Below are 7,432 nucleotides of genomic sequence, written 5' to 3' on the forward strand. Positions count from 1 at the left end.
TGTGGCCCCTGGTTCTGGACTCCCCCAACATTGGAAACATGTTTCCTGCCTCTAACGTGTCCAACTCCTTAATAATCTTATACGTTTCGATAAGATCCTCTCTCATTCTTCTAAATTCCAGTGTATACAAGCCTAGTCGCTCCAGTCTTTCAACATATGACAGTCCCGCCATTCCTGGAATTAACCTAGTAAACCTACGCTGCACGCCTTCAATAGCAAGAATATCCTTCCTCAAATTTGGAGACCAAAACTGCACACAGTACTCCAGGGGCGGTCTCACTAGGGCCCTGTACAACTGCAGAAGGACCTCTTTGCTCCTATACTCAACTCCTCTTGTTATGAAGGCCAACATTCCATTGGCTTTCTTCACTGCCTGCTGTACCTGCATGCTTCCTTTCAGTGACTGATGCACTAGGACACCCAGATCTCGTTGTACGTCCCCTTTTCCTAACTTGTTTTCCCCCCACACTCCAAAGACGTGCAGGTTTGTAGGGTAATTGGCTTCGGTTAAAAAATTGTAAAATGTCCCTAAAGTGTGTGTGTGTGGGATAGTGTTAGTATGCCGGGATCGTTGGTCGGCGCGGACCCGGTGGGCCGAAGGGCCTGTTTCCGCGCTGTAGCTGAAAGTAAACTCAACACAACTTAAGGACACTGGCGAGAAGGTGGGGAGGAGATTTATTCGCTGGATGTGGGTGGTGGCGTTACAGGGTCGGGTGTGGGAGCGGAGCGGAGCGGCGGGTAGTTCAGTCGGTGAGTCCTCGGGGAACTGCATTCCAGGGGGGCGGAATAGCGTAGCTCATTCTCACACAGCAGGGGATGAAGACGTCACATTGGCCGGGCACATAGGCCTCGTTTTGGTGGCAGCCATACCTCCTGCACACTCCGCTTCCCCCGTTACACGCTGAAACACAGGAGGCAACAGCGTCGCGTACAGCCGTAGAGCGATACAGTGCGGAAACACACGCCCACACCGCCCAACGTGTCCCAGCTGCACTTGTCCCACCCGTCCGTGCCCCTCCAAACCCGTCCCCTGCCTGCACCCGCGTGGGAGGGAACAGCAGATGCCGTTCAGTCTGAAGAAGGGTCTCGACCCCAAAACGTCACCCAATTCCTTCTCTCCAGAGATGCTGTCTGTCCCGCTGAGTTACTCCAGCATTTTGTGTCCTATCCATGTACCTGTCTAACTGTTTCTTAAACGTTGCGATAGGGGGCGCACGGTGGCGCAGCGGTAGAGTTGCTGCCTTACAGCGAATGCAGCGCCGGAGACTCGGGTTCGATCCTGACTACGGGCGCCGTCTGTACGGAGTTTGTACGTTCTCCCCGTGACCTGCGTGGGTTTTCTCAGAGATCTTCGGTTTCCTCCCAAACTCCAAAAACGTACAGGTATGTAGGTTAAATGACTGGGTAAAATGTTTTAAAAAATTGTTCCTAGTGTGTGTAGGATAGTGTTAGTGTGCGGGGATCGCTGGGCGGCGCGGACTCGGTGGGCCGAAGGGCCTGTTTCCGCGCTGTATCTCTAAATCTAAAAATCTAAAAATCTCCCCTCATCCTCCTGTGCTCCAAGGAATAGAGACCCAGCCTGCTCAACCTCTCCCTGTAGCTCACACCCTCTAGTCCTGGCAACATCCTCGTAAATCTTTTCCTTGCCCTTTCCAGCTTGACATTATCTTTCCTATAACATGGTGCCCAGAACTGAACACAATGCTCTAAATGCGATCTCACCAACATCTTATACAACTGCAGCATGACCTCATAACTACACTCAATACTCTGGCTGATGAAGGCCAAAGTGCCAAAAGCCATTTTGACCACCCGATCTACCAGCGACTCCAACTTCAAGGAACCATGCACCTGCACTCCTCGATCCCTCTGCTCTACAACACTCCCCAGAGCCCGACCATTCACTGTGTAGGTCCTGCCCATGTTAGACTTCGCAAAATGCAACACCTCACATTTCTCTGTGTTAAATTCCTTCAACCATTCCTCAGCCCGCCTGCCCAATCGATCAAGATCCTGCTGTAATCTTTCACAACCATCTTCACGATCTGCAAAACCACCCACTTTTGTATCACCTCTGGTCCTCGATTCAACTACTCTGGGCAAGAGACTCTGTGCGTCTACCCAATCTATTCCTCTCATGATTTTATGCACCTCTATAAGATCACCCCTCATCCTCCTGCGCTCCAAGGAAGTCATGTTACCCATCCTTCTCATGAGACCTATATCATCCAACATGGAACATGGAACGTAGAACACGGTGGCGCAGCGGGTAGAGCTGCTGCCTTACATTGTCAGAGACCCGGGTTCTATCCTGACTACGGGTGCTGTCTGTGCCGAGTTTGTACATTCTCCCCGTGACCTGCGTGGGTTTTCTACAGGTGCCCCGGTTTACCCCCACATTCCAAAGATTTGTAGGTTAATCGGCTTGGTATAAATGTTAAAATTGTCCCTCGTGTAGAATAGTATTAGTGTGTGGACTCGGTGGGCCGAATGGCCTATTTCCGAACTGTATCTCTAAACTAAACTAAACCACGGGCGCCGTCTGTACGGAGTTTGTACGTTCTCCCCGTGACCTGCGTGGGTTTTTCTCCGAGATCTTCGGTTTCCTCCCACACTCCAAAGACGTACAGGCATGTAGGTTAATTGACTGGGTAAAATGTTAAAAAAATTGTCCCTAGTGTGTGTAGGATAGTGTTAGTGTGCGGGGATCGCTGGGCGGTGCGGACCCGGTGGGCCGAAGGGCCTGTTTCCGCGCTGTATTTCTAAACGTAGACCATAGAACATAGAATATAGACAATCGGACATTAGTTTATTTAAGAGATACAGCGCGGAAACGGGCCCTTCGGCCCACCGAGTCCACGCCGACCAGCGATCCCCGCACACTAACATTATCCTACGCACACACTGGGGACAATTTACACTTATGGTAAACCAATGATTCTACAAACCTGCGCGTCTTTGGATTGTGGGAGGAAACTGGAACAACCGGACTCGATGGGCCGAAGGGCCTCTCTCCATGCAGTATCTTTAAACTAAAATTAAACTAAAGTAGTTTAAATGTTGTGATAATCCCTGCCTCAACAACTGCTTCCGGCAGTTCATTCCATACACCCACCGCCCTTTGTGTGAAAGAGTTGCCCCTCAGGTTCATACTAAATCATTCCCCCTCTCACCTTAAACCTGTGTCCTCTGGTTCTTGATTCCCTACTCTGGGTGAAAGACGTTGTGCATTCACTCTGAATATTCCCCTCTTGATTTAGCACACCTTTATAGCCCTTGTCAACTGATTTCCTCTAAAACCCAGGCATTCCAGCCAGGGGAAAGAAGGGAGAGGGGGAGAGAAGAAGCAGGAGAGAAAGGGGAAGAAAGAGAGGAGGAATGAAGACAGAGAGAGAGAGAGAGAGAGAGAGAGAGAGAGAGAGAGAGAGAGAGAGAGAGAGAGAGAGAGAGAGAGAGAGAGAGAGAGAGAGAGAGAGAGAAGGGAGAGAAAGTGGGGAGCATCCTTGCCAGCTGTGTTCACCTGTCACAGGTACGTGACTGAGCCACTGAGACCAACCCGAGACCATCAGCGCCACCATGTGGTCAACACTGAACTGCCAGGAAGAAGCCCCAGACAGCCAGCGCCCCTCCAGTGTCTAAGACTGAGTAGCCGGGGCAAGTCTGAGACACCAGTGCCCCTTCTGGCCTGCGGACAACAAGGGACTGCGCCCACACACACACACCAAGGCAAAGACTTAGCTGCCAGGGTAATCCCGAGGCCACCACCCCCTCCTCTCGATGGCCTGGGTGAGCTGCTGGGACAAGCCTGAGATTGCCACGCCTTCTCACATAGAGTCACAGAGTGATACAGTGTGGAAACAGGCCCTTTGGCCCAACTTGCCCGCGCCGGCCAACAATGTCCCAGCTACACTAGTCCCACCTGCCAGCATTTGGTCCATATCCCTCCAAACCTGTCCAATCCGTCTACCTGCCCAACATTGGTATAGTCCCAGCCTCAACTACCTCCTCCGGCAGCTCATTCCATACACCCAGTGTGAAAAAGTTACCCCTCACATTCCTATTAAATCTTTTCCCCCTTCACCTTGAACCTGTGTCCTCTGGTCCTCGATTCCCCTACTCTGAGCAAGAGATTCTGCACATCTGCCCGATCTATTCCTCCCATGGTTTTTGTACACCTCAATAAGATCACCCCTCATCCTCCTGCGCTCCAAGGAATAGAGATCCAGCCTGCTGAACCTTGCTCATATGTGGCCTGACAGTCAGAGACAGTGCCCCCATGTGGTCCTAGACATTTCTACCACTGTAAATAAAACATGGGGCCTGCGATCGCAGAGCCTGCGTTTGGTTTCGCCGATGTAAAGAAGTTAAGTGTGGGGTTACTGTCTGATATCTCCAATGCCACAATGGAGAATTGTGGATGCAGCCCAGACCATCACACACACCACACAAATACTGAGAATAATGAAAGGCCTGGATAGAGTGGATGTGGAGAGGATGTTTCCACTGGTGGGAGAGTCTAGGACCAGAGGGCACAGCCTCAGAATTAAAGGATGCTTTTTTAGAGAGGAGGTGAGGAGGAACTTCTTTAGTCAGAGTGGTGAATCTGTGGAATTCTTTGCCACAGTGGGCTGTGGAGGCCAAGTCAGCGGATATTTTTTTAAGGCAGAGAAAGACAAGTTCTTGTTTAGAACGGGTGTCAAGGGTTATGGGGAGAAGGCAGGAGAATGGGATTGGGAGGCAGAGATCAGCCGTTATTGAATGGCGGAGTAGACTCGATGGGCCGAATGGCCTGATTCTACTCCAATAACTTGTGAACTTGTCAACCTCCCTTCCACTGACTCCATCTACACCTCACGCTGCCTCGGCAAGGCCAGCAGCATCATCAAGGACCAGTCTCACCCCGGCCACTCCCCTCTCCCATCGGGCAAGAGGTACAGATGTGTGAACACGCACACCTCCAGATTGAGGGACAGTTTCTTCCCGGCTGTTATCAGGCAACTGAAACATCTTCTCACCAACTAGAGAGCAGTGCTGAGCAACTATTTACCTCATTGGAGACCTGTGGACTATCTTTGATCAAACTGTATTGTACTTTATCTTGCACTTAACATTATTCAGTTTTTAGTTTAGTTTAGTTTATTTAGTTCAGCTTAGTTTATTTAGTTTTGTTTAGTTCAGTTTAGTTTATTTAGTTAAGTTTAGTTCAGTTCAGTTTCGGTTGTTTAGTTAAGTTCATTTAGTTTAGTTTAGTTTAGTTTAGTTTAGTTTAGTTTAGTTTAGTTTAGTTTCTCGGCCGCGGGACTTTACATCGCTGGTGCGGCTCGGCCGCGGGCCCTAACATCGCCCAGCTCGGTCACGGGACGTTTCAGCACCCGGTACGGCTCGGCCACGAGGCCTTCCATCGCCCAGCTCGGTCACGGGACGTTTCAGCACCCGGTACGGCTCGGCCGCGGGGCCTTCCATCGCCCGGCTCGGTCACGGGACGTTTCAGTTTAGATTAGTTTGTTTTGTTTAGTTCAGTTTATTTTGTTTAATTCTGTTCAGATTAGTTTTGTTTATTTTGTTTAGTTCAGTCCAGTTCAGTTTAGTTCAGTTTAGTTTAGTTTAGTTTAGTTTAGTTTAGTTTAGTTAGTTTAGTTTAGTTTAGTTTAGTTAAGTTAAGTTAGTTTAGTTTAGTTTAGTTTAGTTTAGTTTAGTTTAGTTTAGTTTAGTTTAGTTTAGTTAGTTTAGTTTAGTTTAGTTTAGTTTAGTTAGTTTAGTTTAGTTTAGTTTAGTTTAGTTTAGTTAGTTTAGTTTAGTTTAGTTTAGTTTAGTTTAGTTTAGTTTAGTTTAGTTTAGTTTAGTTAGTTTAGTTAGTTTAGTTTAGTTTAGTTTAGTTTAGTTTAGTTTAGTTTAGTTTAGTTTAGTTTGTTTAGTTTAGTTTAGTTTAGTTTAGTTTAGTTTAGTTTAGAGATGCAGTGCAGAAACAGGCCCTTCGTCCCACCAAGTCCAAGCTGTCTCTGTCTCTGAAATGGCCATTGGACTGACAACTCTACTGACAGAAGAGAGATTGTGGCACGGTGTCGCGGCGGTAGAGCCGCTGCCACACAGCGTCACAGACCCGGGTTCGATCCCGACTATGGTTGCTGCCTGTACAGAGTGTGTACGTTCTCCCCGTGACCTGCGTGGGTTCTCTCCGGGTGCTCTGGTTTCCTCCCGCACTCCAAAGACGTGCAGGTTTGTTGTTTAATCGTCTCTCTGTAAATTGACCCTTAATGTGATAAAAGTGGGATAACATAGAACGAGGTGTGGACGAGTGATCGATGGTCGGCTTGGGCTCGGTGGGCCGAAGGGCCTGTTTCCATGCTGTATCTCTCCATTGAACTGAAGTAAACTTAACTCTGTCCCGCCCCCCTGACATCAGTCTGAAGAAGGGTCTCAACCCGAAACGTCACCTATTCCTTCTCTCCCGAGATGCTGCCTGACCTGCTGAGTTACTCCAGCATTTTGTGAATATAAACTTAACTAAACTCAGGTGCTGTCTGCACGGAGTTTGCACGTTCTCCCCGTGACCTGCGTGGGTTTTCTCCAGGATCTCCGGTCTCCTCCCACACTCCAAAGACGCAAGGGTTTGTCGGTTAATTGGCTTCGGAAGAAAATTGTAAATTAATTGTCCCTTGTGTTAGTATGTGGGGATCGCTGGTCAACGCGGACCCGGTGGGCCGAAGGGCCTGTTTCCGTGCTATATATATGAAACTAAGCTAAACTAAACTAAAATAACTACTAAACTGCGCTAAACAACGATACTAAGTAAAAATAAACTAAAATAACCTAAATAACTAAACCATACTAAGTTAAACTAAACTAAACTAAACTCGAGTGAACGGGCGGTCGCTGGCCAGTGAAGACCCGGTGGGCCGTGGGGCCTGTTTCCGCACTGTAATCTCTAAAGTAAGTTAAAGTATACTAAACTAAAATAAACAAAATAAACAATTAAACTAAACTAAACTAAACAACAAAACTAAAATAAAATAAATAACTCAACTAAACCAAGCTAAACTAAACTAAACTAAACTCGTGTGAACGGGCAACCGATAGTCAGTGTGCTCGGTGGGCCGAATAGCCTTTTTCTGCGCTGTGTCGCTAAAGTAAACTGAACTAAAATTCAATTCTATTCAATTCAATTCAATTCAATTCAATTCAATTCATTTCAATTCCATTCAATTCAATTCAATTCAATTCAATTAAATAAACAATTAATTTCGTTGTTTAGCTTAGTTTAGTTTAGGTTTAAATTAAATTAAATTAAATTAATTAAATTAAATTAAATTTAAAAAAAAATTAAATTAAATTAAATTAAACTTAATTAAATTAAATTAAATTAAATTTAATTTAATTAAAACCTAAACTAAATTAAGCTAAACAACGAAATTAAATTAAATTAAATAGTTAA

This window comes from Rhinoraja longicauda, chromosome 34, assembly GCF_053455715.1.
Source record: "Rhinoraja longicauda isolate Sanriku21f chromosome 34, sRhiLon1.1, whole genome shotgun sequence".
Lineage (NCBI taxonomy): Eukaryota > Metazoa > Chordata > Chondrichthyes > Rajiformes > Arhynchobatidae > Rhinoraja > Rhinoraja longicauda.